This window comes from Giraffa tippelskirchi, chromosome 10 (genome assembly GCF_054371585.1).
Source record: "Giraffa tippelskirchi isolate mGirTip1 chromosome 10, T2T-mGirTip1v1.2.pri, whole genome shotgun sequence".
Lineage (NCBI taxonomy): Eukaryota > Metazoa > Chordata > Mammalia > Artiodactyla > Giraffidae > Giraffa > Giraffa tippelskirchi.
Genome location: NC_137284.1, coordinates 146,749,355 through 146,774,150, shown reverse-complemented (window position 1 = coordinate 146,774,150; position 24,796 = coordinate 146,749,355). Strand labels below are relative to the sequence as shown.

At 45.1% G+C, this 24,796-nt stretch overlaps 1 protein-coding gene across 4 annotated transcripts in view; it reads right to left on the bottom strand.

Annotated features, from left to right (window-relative positions):
* TBXAS1 (thromboxane A synthase 1) overlaps positions 1–24,796 on the bottom strand; it is a 166,771-nt gene that overhangs the window by 29,993 nt on the left and 111,982 nt on the right. The window lies entirely within an intron of this gene.

Genomic DNA, 24,796 nt, shown 5'->3' with positions numbered 1-24,796 from the left:
GGAGATGCTGAGACCCTGGGTGGAGTAGCAGCTTGGCTGTAGTTTTGTGGGGAAGAACACTCGGAGTGGACATGTGACAACATAGGGTTTCTGAGGCTTCCACGATGGCTCAGCAGGTAAAGAATCCGTCTGCAATACAGGAGATGCCGGTTTGATCCCTGGGTTGGGAAGATCCCCTGGAGGAGAAAATGGCAACCCACTGCAGTATTCTTGCCTAGAGAATCCCATGGACAGGGGAGACTGGTGGGCTACAGTCCAAGGGGTCACAAAACATTGGACACGACTGAGCGGCTGAGCACACACACAGGCAGGGTTTCTGAAATGATTCGTAAGATGCGGATAATGGGAAGATTTGAAACAACAGCAAAATAGAAATGAGTGTTTCTGGAGAGCCCCTAGGTGCCAAGCTGTGTGCTGAGCACTTGCACGTTATCTCACTTAATCAGATACGATTATTATCCCCTTTTACATCTGAGGAGACAGGTTTAGCCTGCTTTGCAGGCTCTGCCTGGCTTTGAGATGGAGAGTCTGACCTGAAGCCTGTGTTCTTACCTGTCAGCCTGACTCCATCCAGGGTGGGTGAAGGTCAGTTGGTGAAAGGGCCATGGGACTTGCTGAATGCTATCTGTGGGTCTTGCTTTGGACTTCCCTGGAGGGATGGCAGAGGTTCCCTGCCGTGAGCCCTGTGGGGTTGCCCAGAATCACCTTTTCCACTGGTAGCTCAAGAGGAGCCAAAGGGCAAGCTCATTCCATGGGATGGGAGAGTGCCAGACTGACTTCCAGTGTAAATTGACTGACTACTGAGCTAACAAAAATATTGGAAGGAGCCCCTGAATTTGAATACTGCAAGCCAAGATGTACTCTTGCAGAGTTGCAAGAGGAAGAGGAGTGCTTCAGAGACCATGCGTTTCCCTGGAATTTGTCTACTATAACTAGGAAAAAAAATGTGTGGGGTAGGTGGCTGTGGAGAGGATCTAGAGGATAGTAAACTGAATAAGATGCGAAAACTTCTGTATGTACTTTTAATATTTAGACTTAGCATGTGAGAAAAATATGCAATATATATGGACATCTCTTAGATTGATGTCTTTTTCCTGCCAGTTTGCAGGCATCTTAGCAGATCTCCATGTCCTGATGACAGAGCGTAAGAGTCAGAGCAAGAAAACTTGAATTCTGTATTTGCTGTGTGACTCTGAGCAAGATACTTAACCTTGCTGAGCCAATGTTGTCTCAACTCTGTAAAAGGGAATATTCATAACAGATAGTCTATCAACTTCATAGATTAGGGAGAATGAATGCCAACAATTAATAGTTAATGTTTTCTCTACATCTCTGACAGTGCCAGTCCCGGGGGTGGGGGTGCTAGGGAGGATGCACTGAAAAGAGGTCCTGAGACATTTTTCTCACTAGACAAGGTTGGGCTCGGTGGGGGAGGAGAGCAGTAAGATGCTAAAGATCAAAGGGTAAGTACCAAGATGAATTAGTTTAAATGTCGATATAAGTCAGATGTCACAAGCAATGATGTAGTCAGTTTAGATCAGAAATTTATATAAATCTTGGGAATTTTAGAAGAGCATGAAGTCATAACAAAATGGTATAGATGTAATATAATTAGAGAAAACAAAACCAAAAAATGTGGCTCTCAGAATGTGGATTATAACCTGGAGATCAGGAAAATGGATGCTAGAAAGTGTGATAGAAAGAAAGCAAAACACAGGCTTGGGAGGTGGCAGACCCGCGTTTCATTCATGGGTTTCTTCTGTGGCTCAGCGGTGAAAGAATCAGCCTGCAGTGCTGGAGACATAGGTTGGATCCCTGGGTCAGAAAGACCCCCTAGAGGAGGGCATGACAACCCACTCCAGTATACTTGCCTAGAGAATCCCATGGACAGAGGAGCCTGGCGGACTACAGTTCATAAGGTCACAAAGAGTCGGACACAACTGAAGCAACTGAGCATGCACGCATGCATAAGCTTCATTCCTAGTTTGGCCACAAATCAGTGAAATGACTTGGAAGGTCTCTTAATTGATCTGACACGTTTTCCTCTTCGTAAAGTGGAGTTTTAAATCTCCTCATTCACTTTCCTGAGCTGTCACCATCTAACCCAGTGTTTTTCAAAATGTGGCCTTTAGGGAATTATGAATTCAATTTAGAGGATTAAGACCAGAATTTTTAAAAATGAAATAGAATAGAAGAGTCTATCACACGGAGAAAACTGCTTGTGTGCGTGCTCAGTCATGTCTGACTCTTTACGACCCCACGGACTATAGCTCACTAGGCTCCTCTGTCTATGGGACTGTCCCAGCAAGAACACTAGGGTGGGTTGCCATTTCCTCCTCCAGGAGATTTTTCCAACTCAGGGATTGAACTCAGGGCTCCTGCACTGGCAAGCAGGTTCTTTACCACTGAGCCACCTGGGAATACCAGAAGACTACTTATTGCTTCACAAAAATTTTAAGTGACAAAGCTATGTGTGTATTGGGGTAAATTATAAATTATATTTCTATGGACTTCCCTGGTGGTCTAGTGGCTAAATACTGTGCTCCCATTGCAGGGGGCCCAGGTTCAATCCTTGGCTAGGGAACTAAATCCCACATGTTACAACTATGAGTTTGCATGCTGCAACCAAGACCTGGTACAGCCAAGTAAATAAATAAATATTTATTAAAATTTAACAAATTTATCTTAAAAAATAAAATAAATTATATTTCCTATGATGGGTTGTGGTCAAAAAGTTTGAAAAACATAGCATGAACACCCCCAGCACTGCCAGAAAACTATAGGTGTCTGGCTACCTCAGTTTCTCCCTTTGCCCTGGCTCTTCTAGAACCTGATCCTTTTGAATCTGCATGAAGATACCAAGGGCCCAGAGATTCCTCCACAACAGCTCCTCTTCCCCTGCCAGCAAGGAGCCAATGGAGGCCAAGGTGTTCATGAAGCAAGAATCGAGGTACCACATTTATCAAATAAAAATACAAGCATCTAATTAAATGTGAATTTCAGATCTATGATGAATCATATTTTAATATAAGTATGTCCCAAATACTGCATGAAACAGACTCATACTAATAAATGAATCATTGTTTATCAGAAATTTAAATTTAAATTTAACCAGACACCTGTATTTTATCCAGCAACCCTAAGTAAGAAATAAATAAAAAGCAAACAGGAGAGAAAGTTGCAAAAGAGTAAGTGCCCCAAACGACAAAACTTTGTGCTTTAATATGCTCATAAATTAACAGCTGTATTGTATTATGCAAATTTATGTTAAGTTATTCACTATCTGTCATCACGCTCCAATAAAAATTGTATATATGACATTTAGAGAAAAATGACATCTTCTGATAAGAGTATTGCACTGCATTTCAGTGGCACTGATTACCTTTGGCTTGCCTGAATGCTGCAACCAAAAACTCACAGAGCCAGGGTCTTTGTGAGTGACTCACTGAATTACTTATAGTGTGTCTAGAATCCTTGAGAACAATCCCAGTGAGTGGCCAGTGGTTGTTTTCCCTCCATTTTAATGCCTTTCAGAAAAAAACACAGTTTGGTGGTGGAATAACAGGCGAGAATAACCCTGCCTCTCATCTAGAAGTTGGCAGTTTTTCCACCAATAAACTGCCAGGCTTCCCAGGTGGCGCAGTGGTAAAGAATCCACCTGCCAGTGCAGGAGACACAAGAGATGAGGGTTCGATCCCTGGGTAGGGAAGATCCCCTGGAGTAGGAAATGGCAGCCCACTCCAGTATTCTTGCCTGGAAAATCCCATGGAGAGAGAAGCTTGGTGGGCTACAGTCCATGGGGTCACAAAGAGTCAGACGCAGCTGAACACACACATGTACCAATAAACACTGTGCATTGTGAAGGTTAGCTTGACTGGACAAGCAAGACAGGAAAAATTTTTTCCTTTTTAATCTCTGCTTTCATGTTTCTTGGTGATTATACACAGAGGGGGGGAAAAAGCGATTTCTGCTGTTTCCTTTCTATAGCATCGCTGTAGAAATGGCCACCAGTTGGCTAATTTAATATTCAGAGCATAATTGATATGCCTTATCTTTAGCCTGATTTGCTGAATTTTTTACCTGATGATCATCATCCTCTTGGAGGCTCCTGGTATACCACCAGTTTTTTTTTTTTTGACATTTATAATTTTTTTAAAAAAATGTGGAATACTATTTGTGGATGAGTTGCCTGTGTCTGCTCTGGAAAGGAGGGGTAAAATCTTGCTAAGGGTACATTACATCCCCCAAAGTGGTCCTGACAGCAGAAGCTTACAGGACGACAAGGGAGCCAGATGCCCTTAAGGAATCTTTGAAGATTGCCAGGCCAGGCTTGGTAGGCAGGCTGTTTGCAGCAGAAATAACAGGAGGAAGGCAGGTGATGCATACAATTTAAAAACGATTCTTTGTTCATTCCGTTTCCCTGGTGGCTCAGATGGTAAAGAATCTGCCTGCAATGCAGGAGACCCGGGTTTGATACCTAGGTCAGGAAGATCCCCTGGAGAAGGGAACGGAAACCCACTCCAATATTCTTGCCTGGAGAATCTGATAGACAGAGGAGCCTGGCAGGCTATGGTCCGTGAAGTCACAAAGAGTCGGACAAGACTGAGCAACTAACACTTTCACTTTTCGCTTCTTTGTTCATCCAGAAGAGAAAATACAGATGCTGGGGAAGGACTCAAAGTGGCGTTCTGGGGTTGTGCCGTTCTCACTCCCCCAGTGTAAATGCCAACTCTCTCTGCCCCAGCGGAGGGGGTAGGGACAAGGGTGCATCATCCATCTTCACTCTGTCCTAGGAGAGGAGGACAGGCTATTAGAAATTCACATGGAGAAATGAGGACGGGCCTGGGAGTTTGAAACCTCACCCAAATAGCATGGGTAGTTTCCTAACTTCCTTTATTCCAGTTTCCTCATCTGCAAAATAGAGGGATTAGGTTGAATGATTTCTAAGTTTTTTTTCCATGTTAGGTTTCATTCATTCATTCAACAAGCACTGAGCACCTACAATGTGCCCAGAGGTAAGGACCAAGAGGACCCTGCACTCAGATTGTCAACAGCTGAGCTTGTCCAGGGGCAACAAGCAGAAGCATGTCATTCTGCCAAAGAAAATAAGAGAAGGAGGAGGAAGGGGAGGGTGTGTGAAATTCCTTCTCAGGTTGCTGACTCCTGACTTTCTGAAAATGACTAAGGAAGACAAGTTCTAAGGGGGAAATCTGTTGCTTTTCTGATCACTGGTTTTCCCAGTTGATGAGGGAGAGGCCTCTAATGACCTAACCTGGACAACTAGGACATGCTGATTTCTAGAAATTTCTGTTCAAGAGAGAGCACCTGATGAGATGGATTAAACCCATAGGCCAGTTCTCACTTCAACTGATTCACATGGACATGGATGACCTCTTCAGAAGAAAGTTGATTGCATCTCCAAGGCTTTCAAGTTGTAGGAAAAAGACTTAGAGGCATGGGTGATGTTTTCATCCTTATTCCAGTTGTTGAAAAGGAAAGTAAGTATGGACATGTAACAGGATACTCCGTAAAAAAATTTTTTTTCCTATTTTTATTTTACTTTTTTTTAAAAAAGATGGCTTAAAACTCAACATTCAGAAAACTGAGTGGTATCTGGTCCCATCACTTCATGGCAAATATATGGGGAAAAAATGGAAACAGTGACAAACTTTATTTTCTTGTGCTCCAAAATTGCAGCAGAATGTGACTGCAGCCATGAAATTAAGACACTTGCTTCTTGGAAGAAAAGCTATGACCAACCTAGCCAGTGTATTAAAAAACAGAGACATCACTTTCCCGAGAAATGTCCATATAGTCAAAGTTATAGTCTTTCCAGTATTCATGTATCTTAAAGGAAATCAATCCTATATATTCATTGGAGGACTGATGCTGAAGCTCCAATACTTTGGCCACCTGATGTGAAGAGACGACTCATTGGAAAAGACCCTGATGCTGGGAAAGATTGAAGGTTGGAGGAGAAGGGGACAATAGAGGATGAGATGGTTGGATGGCATCACCAACTCAATGGACATGAGTTTGAGCAAACTCTGGGAGACAGTGAAGGACAGGGAACCCTGGCGTGCTGCAGTCCATGGAATCACAAAGAATTGGACATGACTGAGCAACTGAACAATAACTATTTGTTTATTTGGCTGTGTCGAGTTCTAGTTGCTACCTGTAGGACCTTAATTCCCAGACCAAGGATCAAACTTTCGTCCCCTGCATTGCAAGATGGATTCTAAACCACCGGACTGCAAGGGAAATCCATGGATACTCTTTTGATGCTAACAATGGATAGGATTTTTTTTTTTTTTTTTGCTAGATTATGGCCTGTGTCACCAGAAATCTCATGACACCTAAGAAGGATGTTTGTCAGGATATTCACAGACATTATTAAGTGGGCTTGAAGCTAAAATTTGAGGGACAGGAAGAAAAACTCTACTAGACATGGTGATAAATGACAAGCTTGACACATGACTTGTTTCCAAAGGAAGAATCTGTCTCTCTGAAACTCAAGGGACAGAATGATAGAGGGATTCATGATATAGTAGATTTTACATGGAAAAAAATTTTTCCGTGGAAATATCAATAGAATTTTATTTTAAAACACCCAAGGGCAGATGAGGTTGTAAACTGGTCAAATGTTAAGTAAAAAGAAATTGTACTTCTTGGCTTAGGTTTTTTTCCCCCCTTTCTTTTGCTATGGATTTTTATGTTGTTTGATCTGTTTATTTGTTGTTGAAGTAAATTGATTTATTTGTTGTTTTTATGGTAAAGACCAACACATCTTGACTTACTAGGATTTCTTAGTTTCTCAAAGCCAAAGATCCAAGTAAAAAAGGCATTTATTCTGATAATGTCCTTAGGTACTTGGCAGAGGTCAGGGAGGGAACGCCCAAGAGAGGATGACTTTGGGGATTCCTGAACACCCTGACAGAGATCCCACTGTTACAATGCTAGTAAAATGGTCACAGATGTGTCCCAAAGCTGTGCTAAACCACTCTGACCAACTATTTGCTCTCACAGAACAATCTCCTGTAGACCAGGTAGTCATTCCCAACACAGCACCGAGAAACTCGGAGCCTGTGGATCTGCGTTCAAATCTGGATTCTGCTTCTACTTTGAGCGAGACATTTAATCTTCGAGTTTCAGTTTCCTAATCTCTAAAAGGGAAATTATTTTCTGTATTTAGAAAATATCCAATTGGTTGTTAGAATTGCTTGGCCCAGCACCAGACACAGAGCTTGTGTTCAATGAATAGTGATTCTTTATTTCCATCATAATTATGATCAATATTAGTCAGTATTGAACACTTGATCCCTAAAGATCACTCCTAGACAGAAACAAGTTGGAGGGATTTCACTGGTGGTAGAGTGGATAGGAATCCACCTGCCAATGTAGGGGATGTGGGTTTGATCCCTGGTCTGGGAGGCTTCCACATTCCGTGGAGCAACTAAACCCATGCGCTACAACTACTGAGCCCACATGCCGAAACTACTAAAGCCTGTGCTCCACTGCAGTGAGAAGCCCTCACGCTGCAACTAGAGAGTAGCCCCTGCTCTCTGCAACTAGGGAAAGCCCCAATGCAGCCACAGAGATCCAGCGCAAGCATAAATAAATGAAAAGAAAAAAACAAGTTGGACATGAGTGTTTCAGCAGCAGACCTTAACATAGCTCACATAAACAGCAGAGGGTTACAACCGGCCACAGGTCACAGACTGAGAGCAGGGAAGATGGACGATGGCCTTGACACTGTACAAGGGACTCACCTGAAATCAGGCCCAGAAACAAAACCGCCGAATGATAGGTACGTGTGTCTTGGAAACTGACACATTCCCATGAGATGCTTCTGGGAGATTTCTAATTAATGTAGTATTCTTGGTTTGCAAGGGCCTCTTTATAGAGTTAGGTCAGGTTTATTTACCACGTAAAATTTATGATGAATAATTATGGTGCTCCATAAATGTTTACTGTTACGATGATGATGGTGGTGACCACCGTAATTAGTATCTTGCAGGTCTACAAATCACTAATGTGTGAGCAGGCTAGGGAATCATTAAAGGAGGTTTTCAGGGAAAGGTGAGAGGATGCAGGAGGGGAAGGCTCAGAGCAGCCAGAAACACAGCCTCTTCATTTCAGAGATAACACTCGGCCTGAGAGAACCTCCCTGGGGCTCTGTCCTCTTGCCTGTATGGTGGAGAAATAGCCCATCCTGCCCCTGGAGGTGGAGCAGAGACCAGATGACCTCTTGAGTTTGGTAGCTTCCAGATCCAAGGACCATAACTCTAGGAGGTACTATCGAACAAGCTGGTCTCTTCAGTATTTCAGAACAACCACCTAGTGGTTCTCTCCAGGCACAGCCTTTGTTTCTTCGCTCTCTAGATGGGCTGGATCTGAATGACAACACAGTCACAGAAAACCCACTACTTTCTGGTGGCCCAATGAGTGACTCATCTAAAAACCAAAAAGCAGCTCTAATCATTATGCATTGTATTTATAAAATTAGTCTTGTCCTTAAGAAAGCAACCCGAGGTCACTATTAAAGTTAAGTTTGCGTAGACACTTGCTCCTTTGAAGAAAAGCCATGACAAACCTAGACAGGGTGTTAAAAAGCAGAGACATCACTTTGCCGACAAAGGTCTGTATAGTCAAAGCTATGGTTTTTCCACTAGTCATGTATGGATGTGAGAGATGGACCATAAAGAAGGCTGAATGCCAAAAATTTGATGCTTTCCAACTGTGGTGTTGGAGAAGACTCTTGAGGGTCCCTGGGACAGCAAGGAGATCAAACCAGTCAATCCTAAAGAAAATCAACCCTGAATATTCATTGGAAGGACTGATGCTAAAGCTGAAGCTCTAATACTTTGGCCACCTGATGCGAAGAGCTGACTCATTGGAAAAGACCCTGATGCTGAGAAAGATTGAAGGCAGGAGGAGAAGGGGGTGACAGAGGATGAGATGGTTGGATGACATCACTGACTCAATGGATGTGACTTTGAGCAGACTCTGTCCTTCTAGATGGTGAAAGACAGGGAAGCCTGATGTACTGCAGTCCATGGGGTTGCAAAGAGTCAGACATGACTGAGCTACTGAACAACAACAACAAATATACCTCACAGGAGTATGGCAATGGCTCTTCACCTGGCTGCATCTTAGAGTCATCTGGGGGTTTTTAAAGAAAGGGATGCCTGGTCCAACTAGTCAGAACCTCGGGGGGTGGACCCCAGCAGTTGAGATTTTTTAGGACATTCTCGGGGAGGTGGGATACCCCTGGGCCGTGATTTGCACGGGGTCCTTGCTCCGAGCTGCTCTATGGATAAGAGAAGGAAACGCGAGGAAGTCTCTAGTTGCCGGAAGTCAGATTCTGCCTAGAGGTGGGCTGGGCTGTGCTCTGTAACACCAGGGTTCAGCCCACTTCAGTCAGAGGCCTAGGAATTTGGGGAGGGGGTGGTCCTGCTCTGATGGCCTCCGAGGAGAGCAGCCGCGTGCAGCGGTGATGTCAGGGAGGGGTCAGGTGAGAAGAGCCTCCTTCTGGGTGGAAGGAGGGCAGTATCTCCCCAGTCTCAGGCTGCAGGGCTGTTCCCTGGCTCCTGACCACCCAAGGACTTCTCCTTAACTGAAATGAAAATGGATGGCCTCAGCAGCTGTTAGTGATTGGCTGCAGCCGGGAGAGCGATAGATGCTCTAATGGAATCCAATAGAGACCCAGGGAGAGAGAGGACAGTGCTCCTCTCCACCGCAGCACCAGGGACCGACAGACGGAGTGGGGGCATGGGGAGCAGGCTGGCAGTGAGGCTGCTAGACAAACATCTCAGATGCTCATTTCCTGCTCTTTACCAAAGAACAGGGCTTCCCTGGTGGCTCAGCAGTAAAGAATCCACCTGCAATGCAGGAGACATGGGATCGATCCCTGGCTCGGGAAGATGCCTGGGAGAAGGAAATGGTAATCCACTCATATTCTTGCCTGGAGAATCCCATGGACAGAGAAGCCTAGTGGGCTACAGAGTTGGACATGTCCTAGCAACTAAACAACAATAAACACACACACACATATATATACACACATACACATACCCAGACACTGTGCCCAGAATCATACATGGATTTGGTCCAATTGCCCTTTCAACAGCCTTATGAGCTACACACTGTTGCAATTCCCATTTCACAGATACGAAAAATTGAGGAACAAAGAGATGATGCCAGTCACCACATCACACTGCCAGCAAGTGGCAGCTCTGTGTTTCGTGTGGACACTGGGCAGGGCTGAGCCTAGCCCTTCCTGGTGGAGTGGGCACTGCTCCTGGATCAGAGAGAAGTCAAGGTTTGGTCTGTGTGTGATCGGGAGCCCCTCTCTCAGTGAGTGATTCTTGGCTCTGCCACCTCCAGGTGTCCCAGCAAAAGATGATGCCTGTGCCCCAGGAAGGCTGGGAACCGCCTTCAACAAACGGGACCTCAAACACAGTGAATGACAGGGCATGATACCCAGTTGTGCCATTTCCATGAAGAAGTCTGTCCTTTGTTGGGAACCCCCTCCGACCGGGCTTCCCACCTCCTCAGCCACTTGAACCAGTTTCTCGTGGAGCTGAAGTCCCTGTCTACTCCTAAGGAGGTGAGGAGTTGATCCTCTTTCTTGCAGTCTTAAATGACTAATTAAAATGTCTTGGAGACTAAGCTCATTGCAAAAGGAGCCTGGGTGGCTTTCCAAAGCATCTTGTTCATAACCGGAGGGAGGGTGATTCTCTTCTCATCCTTATAATAAGGTGTCTTTTCGCAGGGTATCTGCCTCATGCTTACTACAGCTCTGGCCCCAGTTTGGTCCCAGCAGGGGGAGGCCAGTGGAGTTTAATTACATTCCTTCTATAGGGAACATTCAAGGAATGAGGCTTTGAAAAACAACTTGTGCTACCAAAAAGGAAAAAAAAAAAAATCAAATTAAGCAAGTGAGAAACCAGTATTGCCTTTTGTGTCCTAGAGACCCAATCTAAATATTTAAATTTTAAAGACAGAATTCTTAAGTGCTTAACTTTATAAACCTTACACAGTGCAATTCCTAGGGGAGCCAAAGAGTCCCTGTGATCTGGAATATTCCTATGCCGGGAGTAACAGGCTCACGTGGTTGATATTTTCACACATACCATATTCAGCTACAATGCTGAAAAAAAAAAAAAAAAAAGCAACTCATAATACTGCCCACAGTCCTGGGGCAAAACAGTCTTACCAGAAAACAGAGTAAATTGAATGTCTGGACCACAAGCAAACATTTTAGAAAGGTCTCTTTATTCTCTACCGATTTCTCAATTTTCCTTCCTCTTTCTGTCTCTGAGATGCCCAATGACTGGCTATTAGTGAGTGTGGAAGTTGCCTCCTGGCAGAAACTATTAATTTGCTGACTGCTAGTGGACAAACACCAGAACTGAGACAGAAGTGGAACAAGGGCTAGTGGGTGGGCTGTCAGCTGAGGCAGAGTTCAACCCTCTGTAAGGAAGAGCTGTATCAAGGATAAAGGGAAGATGATAGATAGTGAGTTCCCTGTTCCTGGGAGCATTCAAGCAGAGGGGCCTGATCTTCTCTCAGATACTAGTCCTGGATGGGAGGCTATTCTACCTAACCTCTAAGGTCCCCTTGCAGCCTGGAGGGCTCAGGTTCCGTCCTTTCCTTGGCATGACAGGCTCTGGGCCCCATGGGAGACTTGTGGGAACAAGACTGTATGTCTATAGGGGCCTCGAGCGCTGCTCTCATCTGCCTGCACATCCCTCGGCAGTGCCTTCTCTCTCTGGCTTCGGTCTGCTTCCTCTGTCCGGCATGCAGGAACCTCCCTAAGCCTCTCCACCTCAAGTTTGCTTTCAGTTAGTCTCCAGTTAGAAAAGCAGTGAACATTCATTTGGGCTTCCCAGGTGGCTCAATGGTAAAGAATCCACCTGCCATTGCAGGAGATTCAAGAGACTGGGGTTTTGATCCCTGGGTCCGGAAGACCCCCTGGGGAAGGAAATGGCAACTCATTCTATTATCCTGCCAGGATAATCCCATGGACTGAGGAGCCTGGTGGGCTGCAGTCCCTGAGGTCACAAAGAGTCAGACACAACTGAGCACTCACACACGAACATACATTCATTCATTCAACATTTATTTGCCACAAGCCTCCTGTATGCCAGGTGCTGTTGGAGTGCCTGGGATACACCAGCATGCCAAGCAGAGCCCCTGCTATCATGGAAATAACATCCTGGTAGGGACTTGATTACAGCACCCCTCCCGGGAGCAGTGGCATTTAATAAGGGATAAGCATTGAGACAAAGGAAGCACCTCCTAATGGCAGAATGTAATGCCCAGTGATGGGTGGATCGAGAAAGTCTTTACATTTGCCCAGGATGTCACCATTCTGAGGTTCCTGCTCCACCACTAGCCAATAGAGTCCACTGAAGTGTGTTTTTTTTTAAGTGTGTGTTTATTTATTATTTCAGAATCTAATTGTTGGGAATAAAACACAGACTTTTGATGTCTTAAAAGCCCATAATGTGAGCGGTAGTTAAATAAATGAGCCGTGCAGTTGAGAATCTAGTTCAATGCCAAGTGGACCCGCCAAACACCGAGCTCCACCTGTGGCGTTCACCTTCCCAAGTTTATTTTTAAATTCTTGCTTTTCTGGATTGATGTGAACCAACACCACTAGCTTATTTGCTTTGCAAAGCCCGGCCCCTCTAGAGGCCCAGATATTGAATATAAAATACTCTGAGTCGCCACATGAAAGACACCAAAATCTGTGCTGATTGGTGTGGCCCATTCCCGGGGGAAGCATCTCTTTGCAGGTCACCTCTCCTCTGCCGAGACGGAACTGCTCTGCAGGGACTCAGGGGAGGTGGGAGTTGGAGCATTAATTGCTGAAAATTTACCGCACTTCACTGTGCTTCGCGCCACACTTGGCCGGGTGGCCCAGAAAACACACTTGCAAGTCCTTCCGGCTCTCAGCCAGCCTCCCACTTGCCCACCCACAGTGCATGCACGTGGGACATCGCCATGTGGGTACAGGCTTCTGGGACGGCCAGAGGCTCCCAAGTGGGCAGTGGGTCACGGGGTGGAGTGGGAAAGCTTCTGTACCTCTCTGGATCTGGGGAAGAGAGTCAGAACAAGACTCAGGGAAAGAGAGAGAGCAAGAAGGCTAAAAGGTGCTGTAGATATTGAAGAGAAGAGAGGAAACAGAGAGATGGGGTAGATGAGAAGGGACTGGAAAGAGAGGAAGAGGCCAGGAAGCCGCTCAGATCTCTTGAGTTCTGGACAGCACAAGCCCTGGGTATGTGGCTGCCATTGCTGAGATCCCTGGGGGCAGTTCAAAGTCAGGGCATCTTGGTTTCCCCATGGGTCACTTTGGCCATCAGACAGTGAAGAATCCACCTGCAATGCAGGAGACCCTGAGGGTTCGATCCCTCTGTCGGGAAGATGCCCTGGAGAAGGGAATGGTAACTGACTCCAGTATTCTTGCCTGGAGAATTCCATGGACAGAGGAGCCTAGTGGGCTATAGTCCATGGAGTTACAAAGAGTCGGACATGACTGAGCGACTAACACATTCCATGTCTTTGGACATCTTCAGTCAATGTGGAAGCATTTGAGCCCTGGGTGGTGTGTGTATCTGAGAACTTGAAAACCGGGGTCTCTGTCCCCCTGATCCAGGTTGGCTGTTCACCTTGCTTTGGGGATTCTTGAGTTGTCTAACACAGAGATGCCACCTATCCTGTCTTCCTTCCCAGAGTTGGTGCTTTGGAAGCAGTAGCCACAAATCCTAATTAACAAGATGGAGATCCAGGCACACACCAGGGAGACTGTCAAGACTTCTCTGCTCTGATATTAGTTGTGAGAGAGTCTGCTTCTCTGGGTCAGACACTTCCAGAGAGAAGGACAGGAAGTGGGCAAGCTGGACACATCACAGGGTTCCCCCACTGCAGCTCCTGCTCCTGCAGTGAAAACAGTAAGCGCCCCGGGGAGACAGCATCAAGAACATTCTCTTTGACCGAGATTTGTTGCCATGGCCTCTGAATTGGCACCCAGAGCTGCTGTATACACCAAGGGCTGTTAAGGGGTGCTTATGGTCTAGATGGTACCTGCCTGAAAGGTGCAGCTGCTGGGGGAATGCTTACTGGATGCGACAGGTCCCCAGTCTATACGTGCATCCAGAGAGAGGGCCCTGGCTGCCACCTTCATCCGCCTTGAAAACAACTTTAAATCAACTCAAAACCTACCCCCACCTCCAGAATACCTGCTGGAGGAAATTAAGAGTTGACCCTTGAACAACACAGGTTTAAACTGTGCAGGTCCACTTAAAAGCAGATTTTTTTTCTAATAAATATTTTGGAAAAAATTTTTTGGAGATTTGTGACAGTTTGAAAAAAACTCAAAACCACACAGCCTAGTAATATTGAAAAAATTAAGAAAAAGGTATGTCACACATGCATGAAATATATGTAGATACTGGGACTTCCCTGGCAGTCTAGTGGTTAAACCTCTGTCCTTCCAACACAGGTTTGATTCCTGTTCAGGAAACTAAGATCCCAATGATGCATGGCACTGCCCAAAAATATATAGATAGATAGTAGATAGATGGATAGATACTAGTCTATTCTTCCATAGGCATAAAGGTGATATTTAATATAAAATCTTATAATGTATTATCTTCTTAATGTTTTGTAACTTTGCTTTCAAAGAATTACATTATCTATAGTATGCTTCTCCCATAACTGAAGACACTGTATCAGCCTAGCATCACAGGTCAGTGGTTTTTCAAAAAATGTAACAATGTTTCCAATATTGTGTTATGAATATGACTGTAATACTGTATACCATAAAAACTTTATAATGATTAGTATACAGGCTAGGCTACTGTGAAGCAGAGACATTACATTGCTGACAAAGGTCCGTCTAGTCAAAGCTATGGTTTTTCCAGTAGTCACATATGGATGTGAGAGATGGACCATAAAGAAATCTGAGCGCCAAATATGCTTTTGAACTGTGTTGGAAAAGATTCTTGAGAGTCCCTTGGACTGCAAGGACATCAAACCAGTCAGTCCTAAAGGAAATCAGTCCTGAATATTCATTGGAAGGACTGAGGCTGAAGCTGAAACTCCAATACTTTGGCCACCTGATGTGAAGAGCCGACTCATTGGAAAAGACCCTGATGCTGGGAAAGATTGAGGGCAAGAGAAGGGGACAACAGAGGATGAGATGGTTGGATGGCATCACCGACTTGATGGACATGAGTTTGAGCAAGCTCTGGGAGCTGGTGATGGACAGGGAAGCCTGCCATGCCACAGTCCATAGGGTCAGAATTGGACACAACTGAGCAGCTGAACTGAACTGTTCAGTTCAGTTCAGGAATTATATTGATTATGGTAGGCTACCATACAGCAAGCATATTGCTGCTTCTTCATTATTAATGCATGAATCATTATACCTGTAAATAAATTTGAATTTCTTTTCCTATAGCTACAGCATTAGCAGTACCTATAATATCTACAGTGTTTTGTATCATATAAGACAATATTGATATAGGTATTGATGCATGATTCATCTTGTAAACAGATGAAGTAAACTTACAGTATTGATAAATACAGGACAGGATTATAAACTATGATTTTATGAATCTTATGAAAATAATTAGAAATCTTATGATTTTCTTAACATTTTCTTTTCTCTAGATTACTGTAAGAATATAGTGTATAACCTAACAAACTATATGTTAATTGCCTGTTTATGTTATCAGTAAGGCTTCCAGTCAACAGTAGGCTCTTAGTAGTTAAATTTGGAGGGGGGGAGTCAAAAGTTCTACTCAGATTTTTGACTGTGCAGGGGGTTGGCAACCCTAACCCCCTCATTGTTCAAGGGTCAACTGTATTTAAAGAACCGAGATGATTTTAGGATTATGGATGAAAGTGAAAGTCATTCCATTGTGTCCAACTCTTTGCATCCCCATGGACTATAGAGTCTATGGAATTCTCCAGGCCAGAATACTGGAGTGGGTAGCCATTCCCTTCTCCAGGGGATGTTCCCAACCCAGGGATCGAATCCAGGTCTCCCACATTGCAGGCAGATTCTTTACCAGCTGAGCCACCAGAATTATGGGTAATACGCTACTAAAGACACATCCAGGATTGAGTAATTCCTGCATCACTTTATTCCTCACTCAATCAAGTGAGAGTGGCACCATTGTTGGTGGGATAATTTTGACTCTGTTTTACTTTATTAACAAAAGGTTAATCATTGGCAGAACATCAGTACTTTAACTATCATTAGGAATAAATGAACTTATTTATTTACTTATTCTTACTGATTGAACTTGGTGGCTCAGTAAAGAATCTGCCTGCCAATGCAGGAGACTCAGGAGGTGAGGGTTAGATCCCTGGGTTGGGAAGATCCCCTGGAGGAGGAAATGGCAACCCGCTCCAGTATTCTTGCCTGGAGAATCCCAAGGACAGAGGAGCCTGGTGGGCCACAATCCAAGGGGTTGTAAGAGTTAGACACGACTTAGCGACTAAACCACCACAGGGAATAAATATTTGCTATGTGCATCACAACAGAGGGAGAGCAGTCTTTAGAGTTTAGCACCTGGCTGTGCAGAGCGTGGGCCATGAACTGGCAGCATTGGTGTCACCTGGGAACTTGTTGGAAATGCAGAGTCTCAGGCCCCACCCCAGACCTACTGCACAGGAACTTGTAGTTTAGCAAAGAGCCCCTGGGGATTCCAATGTATATTACACTCTGAGTCTGGTACCACAGTCTACTGCCACTACCCTCAACCTGCTGAAGTCCCAGTTCTTGTCTCTGTTTCATAGTGTGACTTTGGGGCATAAGCTATTCTTTGTTCCTGTCTTTTTCTCTGTACCTTGTTGCTTTGTGTTCTGTTGTACTATTGTGGGATGTGCAGGAAAGGGAAGCTTACAGCAGAGACATTAAGCCCTGTGTGGCTGAGTAATTGAACCGTGGGGAACACCTCAGCTTACTCCCTCTAAACTGTTCAACAGCAGGACCCCAGCAGACCCAGACAAAGGCAGGAAACCTTCTCAATGGGGAAAAACCCATTTCCAGTTTTTCACTTGAATCTTAAAGTCACCTACTCCCTGTGAGGGCTTCCCAGGTGGTGCAGCAGTAAAGAATCCACCTGCCAATGCAGGAGAGGCAGGAGATGTGGGTTCAATCCCTGGTCGGGAAGATCCCCGGGAGAAGGAAATGGCAACTCGTATTCTTGCCTGAAAAATTCCATGGACAGAGGAGCCTGGCTGGCTATAGTCCATGGGGTCGCAAAGCGTCAGACACAACTGAGTGGCCGAGCACACACTCCCTATGACAAGAACCCTGAGTGAAATACAAACTGGGAGGCTTTTTTTTTCCATAGTAAGAATTTGTGTTAAGATAGTCACATTTTTTCTCACCCAATCCTACCTGCTGTGACAATGGACAGGTGGTTGGAGTGAAATGACTGTGTGTGTGTGTGTGTGTGTGTGTGTGTGTGTAGCCACAGAATATACTTTTTTCCTTTGAGATCCTCTGGCTACTTCAAGGAACAAATCCTCAGCCTTGTTCATATTAGCAGCATGAGCTAATCAGCTGAAATACCCAGCATGAAATGCTCTTTTCTCCTTAAGAGAAAAAAAAAGAGTAAGTTGTATTTTAATTAGGTATTCATAATGGTTACAAAGCAGCTCCTCAAGAGAAGTTAAGAATTTGGCCTTCCTTCTAAGGCATAACTGTGCTCAAATTATCCTAAAGAGAGGCTGTATATCAATCTAGTCCAATTTGTGATAAATTTACAACTAGGTTCTTCACAGCAGATTTATAACAACAATTAAACAGAAGGAAAATGGGTCATAAATTTTGGCTGGCACAGTCCGGCACCAACAAGAAGAGAAGAGAATGGTTTAGCCAGATCAAAAGTCAATAATTTCAACATAAAGTGCTAAAGCTATAGCAAAAACAATTTATATGGAAAGAAGTTTTTTTTTCCCACCTCTCATCCTAGTCAAAATTAGATATTGGAGAACACAATGAAGCATCCATGGTACAGAGGTCTTATTAAATAATTGGCGTGTTTTCTCAATTTTATGAGTGGTCCAAATGGTACAAATTTTTCCTTGCTCCTCCACTATTGAATTTAATGAAAGTACCTCCCCTTTAAGATGAATAAGGACACCCATGGGGAAAGGAAGAGTTCTCCAAGAGATCGGTGACTTGAGAAAGAAGGTTTCATGAAAGGAAAGTGAAAGTGAAGTCGTTCAGTCGTGTCCGACTCTTTGCAACCCCATGGACTGTAGCCTACCAGACTCTTCCCTCCATGGGATTTTCCAGGCAAGAATACTGGAGTGGGTTGCCATTTCCTTCTCCAGGAGATCTTCTCGACCCAGGGTTTGAACCCGGGTCTTCTGCATTGTAGGCAGACGCTTTACCATCTGAGCCACCAGGGAAAGGAGGGGAAGCCAAATACACGATTCCAAAGTCAGATGATTAGGGAGAAAACATACATGTTCTAGAAAGAAGTAGCCCTAGGCATGCATTAGAGAATGGATTGTAGCTATGTTACAGGCTTCCCAGGTGGCTCAGTGGTAGAGAATCCACCTGCCAATGTAGGAAATGAGGGAGACACGGGTTCAATCCCTGGGTCAGGAAGATCCCCCGGAATAGGAAATGGCAATCCACTCCAGTATTCTTGCCTGGGAAATCCCATGAACAGAGGAGCCTGGCGGGCTACAGTCCACAGGGTCCCAAAGAGTTAGACATGACAGAGCCACTGAGTACACACATAGCTGTTTTATATCTGGAACACAGATCTCTGCCCTGAAAGGAGAGAAGTAATCAAGACCACTTGAATCAAAAAGGATGGTGAGAGGTGGGGCATTACCAGACTAAATAAGTGTGTTGTAAAACATGTATTAAGATAATCCTCAATGGTGAAGGCAAGACCTTGGAGTAGTCCTATACCTGCCAGACGTTCAATCTCTTCAAGGAGAGTCCCTGTATCAGTGACCTTACCACAGACAATTTCCCGTCTTCACTGGGAAAGGATGCTACAAGGCCAACCGCCAACCTGGGTGTCATTCTAACCAATAAAGAAGCATCGGCTGGCTTTGTGGACATCACCAGACACCTGGTATGAAGTGGTCACATCATTTACTAGGAGTACACACCATTTAGTAATGTAAAAGAGCTGGCAGTACTCGGCGCTGTTGGATTTGTACCTTCAAGTCTGGAAAACTAGTTTTTAGAAGTGAGGTCGCTCAGTCGTGTCCGACTCTTTGCAACCCCATGGACTGTAACCTACCAGGCTCCTCTGTCCATGGGATTTTCCAGGCAAGAGTACTGGAGTGGGTTGCCATTTCCTTCTCCAGGGGATCTTCCCGACCCAGGGGTCAAACCCAGGTCTCCTGCATTGCAGGCAGATGTTTTACCGAGCCACCATACCACAGTTTTTAGAAGCTCAGGGCAAAGGTGAGTGATTGCAGAACACGTAATTTGAAGGGAGGAGCTTCTGATCTGGAAAACATGGATTCTAGGTACAGGGATGGACACTGTTTTCTGGCACCCAGCATCCATTCACCCCACTCTAGTAAACTGTGAGGCAAGAGCCCCTTCCCTGTCAGGGAACTGTGGGTTCCCTGCAGCGGGCATTTGGGGACTGATTCCATTTTAATCCTCGTCCAGGGACCAGGAGAGTGACCCAGGTCTGAGCCAATCAAAGTGTCATATTCCCCCGAGCCCAGGTGATTGGCTGAGAGGTGAGTGCATGACCCAATCAATCTCTGCCAGTGAGATGCCGTGAGACTTTTACTGAGACCCCCAGGAAAGAGACTTCTTCACGCTGGAGCTGAATAGGCTCTCACACTGTCCCTAGTCTCAACCCATGAAAAGATGAGAGGGATTTAAGGAAGACGTGTCAGAGCAAGGAGTCTTCAGCCTAGAGAAGAGTTCTCCTGGCCTGAGTCAAACGGCGGTGGGGGGAGGGGGTCCAAAAGGGCCGTACCTAGAGAGTGGGGCAGCCGCCTGAGTTTGGCTGTGGTTCTCCAGGGAGCCGCCTGCCCATGCCCCACGGTTGTTCCTTTGACCTCTGTTTATTTGAGCAAAGGCTAAGTAACAGGAGAATTTCAGGGCTCAGAGAGGGGACAGTGGAAGGAGCAGCCCCTGTTGGTACAGCCAAGGTGTGTGACCACTCAGATTCTGCGCAAGGCATCATGGGTCAACTCGAGCCATCTTGCCAGCACCCTGTTTATGAGGGTTGGCTGCCACCACGAGACCCCAGCACCCAGAAGCTGTGAGGCAGGAGCCCCTCCTCTGTTAGGGAGCTGTGGGGAAGGGGTGGTCTCAGGAGACAGCCTGCTTCTGCTCCATACCAGAGGGCAACACAGGGGAAGGGCTGAGAGATGCCCCCTTTAGACAGGATTTGGGTATCTGTTAGAAGCCCACCCCAGGAGGAGATGGAGGTCCAGGAATCAGAGGAAGGAGGGTGAAAGAACAGACCAAGTCCCCTCCCTTAGACAGCTTCCTCAGACCACAGGTCATCCTGAGCTAAGGGCGTTGAGTTGGGTCTGAGACTGAAGTTGTAAGCTGGACCAGACTGTTTTGAACTATTTAATGCCAAAGGGAATGGAAACTTTTGCAATCTGTCCAAGATATCATCTAGGAGAGGGAAGGCGATTCATCAGAGCATTTTTAAAAGAAATGCTGCTGCTGCTGCTGCTGCTAAGTCGCTTCAGTCGTGTCCGACTCTGTGCGACCCCATAGACGGCAGCCCACCAGGCTCCGTCGTCCCTGGGATTCTCCAGGCAAGAATACTGGAGTGGGTTGCCGTTTCCTTCTCCAGTGCATGAAAGGGAAAAGTGAAAGTGAAGTCGTTCAGTCGTCCGACTCTTAGCGACCCCATGGACTGTAGCCTACCAGGCTCCTCTGTCCATGGGATTTTCCAGGCAAGAGTACTGGAGTGGGGTGCCATTGCCTTCTCCGTTTAAAAGAAATAATTGGGGAAAAAAGCACAAAAGGATTCCATGTTTGTATCAATACTTCAGTTAGTTCAGGCTATTCAACAAACTGGTTATACAGCTGTCTTGAGACCATTAGGGTAGATCTTGTCTGAGAATGGCATATGCCCAGCATGATTGGAGCTGAGAGGGGGAAAGAGGACAACCTGGGTCTCAGTGACAGAGTTTGAGCCCCAGTGTCAAGCCGTACCTGAAGGCAGATTTATGCTGGAGTTTTCAGTTATATGGGTAAATGAACTTCCTGAGCCAACCTGGGTTGAATTCTCTGTCACTGTCAGCAGAAAGAATCCTGATACAGTGCACGTAGACTTTTTCATGGGGAGAAAACATAGTTTTCATTGGATTCTCATAGGACATTGCTAAAAAATGGTATGGCTGAGGCCAAGAGAAACTCAAAAGCTCAAATCTAATGATCTCATTGACAAACAAGAGAAGACCATCTAATGAGATGCGTGGGGGTCTCAGGGATATTATGGAAGAACTAGGTCAGAACATTCTTGGGTGCAATGTCTGGAGCCTGACTCTGGCATTAACTGGCACTCAAAAAATATTTGTTGAATGGAAACCAGCAGGAAAATTATCACAAGTCATACTTTACATGCAAATTTTCAGGAATATTTTCAGGAAAATATCTAATGTGTGAACAGCTAATCTGCATTTCCATGTTCTGACAGATGTCCCATATTAACAGAACTCTGATTATAGGGAAAAAAAAGAACAGAAAAAAAGAGAACCTGAAAATATTTATTGCATGTATACCATGTGCAAGGCTATACAACTATTGACACTATTGTGACTGCCAAATTTATTTAATTTATAGACCAGTTCTATATATTCCCATTTTTCAGAGACAGTCCCAGCTGTTACCTGGAGAGAGAAAATGACCCTGGAGCCTGCATAGCTGGGGCAGGGCATTAGGTACAAAGGCTCTATTCTCAAGGTAGAAACAGGGACCATCTGCATGAAAATCACCTGGGACGTGTATTTAATGGGGGTTCCTTGGCCCTGGCCCAGACTTACGGAAGGAGAATCTCTGTGTAAAGGGCCCTGGACTCAACATCTTAACAGATGTCCTAGGTGATTTCATGTACGCTAAAGTTTGAGAAACTTTACCTCCTTAAATATGTTTATTTGACTGGCAACATTCAGGGGACATAGGAAACAGGTTCTATCCCTGGGTGGGGAAGTTCCCCTGGAGAAGGAAATGGCAAACCACTCCACTATTCTTGCCTGGAAAATTCCACAGACAGAGGAGCCTGGCGGGCTACCGTCCATGGGAGTCACAAAGAGTCGGACATGACTGAGCGCGCATACACACCCACACACACATTTTGCACAGTCCCATGGGAGGTAGTTCTCTGAGGAAACAAGCCCGCATCCTAGGCTGGGGATTTGAAGGAGGGCAGGGTTTAGTGAGATAGTATCACCCGCTTCAAGGTCAAGGTCAGTTTAGGCCACTTCAGAGGTTGTGTGCATAAGGCCTGAATGCAGGCCTGTGGAAACCCGATCTGTATCCTCCTGATGGATGAACATAACAAGATGGAATTACAGAGTAGCTGGTGGAACAGACTCCTAGACCCCCAAGCTCTCTGCATTACATCATTCATTCTAGACTCTATCAAGTGCTGCCTTCTATTGCCCTGGAGAATTTCACTTGGAAGGAGGTACTGTTGTAATAGACATAGATTATTGTTTTAATTGGCAATTAAATTCCCTGAAGGTGAGTCATGACTTCTACCTCTCAAAGCTGTTGCCCCCTCTCCAACCCACTACCACGTCCATTACATGGCTGACCACTCTCAAGATACTTGAAAGTCTTTAGTTTGACCTGCCTTCTGGTTTGTTTGAGACCAGGGGGCTGAATTCCCTCTCCTACATTGACCGCCTCCTGGAGTAACTGCCGGAGTGTCCGCTCCCAAGTTCTCAGTCATAGGTCTTGGCTATGGTTGACTCTGGAGGTAGGAGGGATTGACTTAAGCCCACCCATGCCTCTGTTCCCTGGGCCACAATGGTCTGTTCAAGAATGGGCAGTGACCTAAGCATTCTGACCAGAGTGAACCCAATGACTCTTGCTGAGAATTTGGGGTCACAGACTCTTCTCCTTTGGTTATGAGTAGAAGCCTGTGTCCCAGATGTTCTCAGCAGGTTTCCTGGGGCTTCAAGAGAAGGGAACACCTGAGGATGGGACCGATATGAAGAGAGCTCAGCCAAGAAATGGGGAGAAACTAGGACCAGGCCCATCTTTGAGCCTAGATAAAGATTTATTTGAAACCACATCTATTACTGGACTTCCCTGGTGGCTCAGTGATAAAGAATCTACCTGTTAATGCAGGAAAAGCAGGTTTGATCCCTGGGTCAGGAAGAGCCCCTGGAGAAGGAAATGGTAACCCACTCTAATATTCTTGCCTGGAAAATCCTATGCACAGAGGAGTCTGGCAGGCTACAGTCCATGGGGTCACAAAGAGTCAGATATAACTTAGGGACTAAACAACAACTACATCTAATCCTAAACTGCTCAATTATCTGTATTCATAAGCGTCTCCCTTCTTTTTTTTTTTTGTTCTTAAGTCAGTTTGGTTTGGGGTTTTGTTACCTGCCCCTAACAGCATCCTAATATACCTTCAGCTCCCCATTTTTCTCTTGCAGTAATGTACCCTAATCATGTTTGTTCCTTCCTTCGTCCCCGTCTCAACTGAAAACAAAAACACAACTACGTGTGAAATAGGATGAGATGGGTGATGGGAGGAGGTGGTAGGATTATTTGAATTCATGACTTGTTGAGACTCTCTGCCCAAAGAATATTGATTAATAGATCAATGTCAACCTGGAGGGAAGACTTGTCCTGTTCAACACTTTAATCAATGACTTGGATGAAATAGGAGACATGCTGAGCAAGTCCCAGATGACACAAAGCTGGAGGAATTGTAATATGACAGACGCCAGAATCAAGATTCAAAATTATTTTTACTGACTTGAGCAGTAATAAGGATAAATATAAACTCTTGCATCTAGGCTCAGAAAATCAATAGTCCAAGCAATGGACTGGGGAAACCTGGCTTGGCAGATGTCAAAACATTACAGGACTTTAAGCTGACCACAAGCTCTTGATGAGCCAGAAGTTGCGGCAACTAGTAACACAGTTAATGCAGTTTTCAAAAGAAAAACTAACTTTGCATCAAAACCAAAACAAACTGAACAAACTTTTTGGCCAACCCAATACTTTTCCCCAGTGGAATAAGGAAGTGGAATTTCCTGGGAATCAGTTTTCAACTCAATATATGAAAAAAATTTCTGACAGTTCCTATAATGGAACAGCTCTCCTCCCAACATTGTGAATGTAATAGTCCTTACATCATCAGAATGTATTAGAAAGGATTCTACTATGGTGGTCTTCCTTTGAAAGCACAGATTTTTAAAATGACTTTCTTTAATGGCTCATAAGTTAAAGCAATGCACACATAAGCATCCAGGAAAAAATGATGTGAAGAAGTAGCCGAGCTCTGCACCCTAAAGTTTGCTTCTGGTCCAGCAATGAGCAGCCTCATCTAGAAGAAATATCTAGAATCCAGCCCTGTTTCAGTCGCTCCATTCACAGAACTCTCTCCCAGCACTCTCCCCATCTCCATTCCTGCGTTGACTTGGCCTATCCTTAGGCCTGCTTCTGTCTTCCACTTGGCTCCATTTTCTGGCTGACTCCCACCTCCCTGAGCATGGAGAATCCGCAGACAGAGTGCTGGGAAACCAGGTCTCCTTCCCTTTCCCTGACCTTTGACCCCCGACTGCCTGGCGT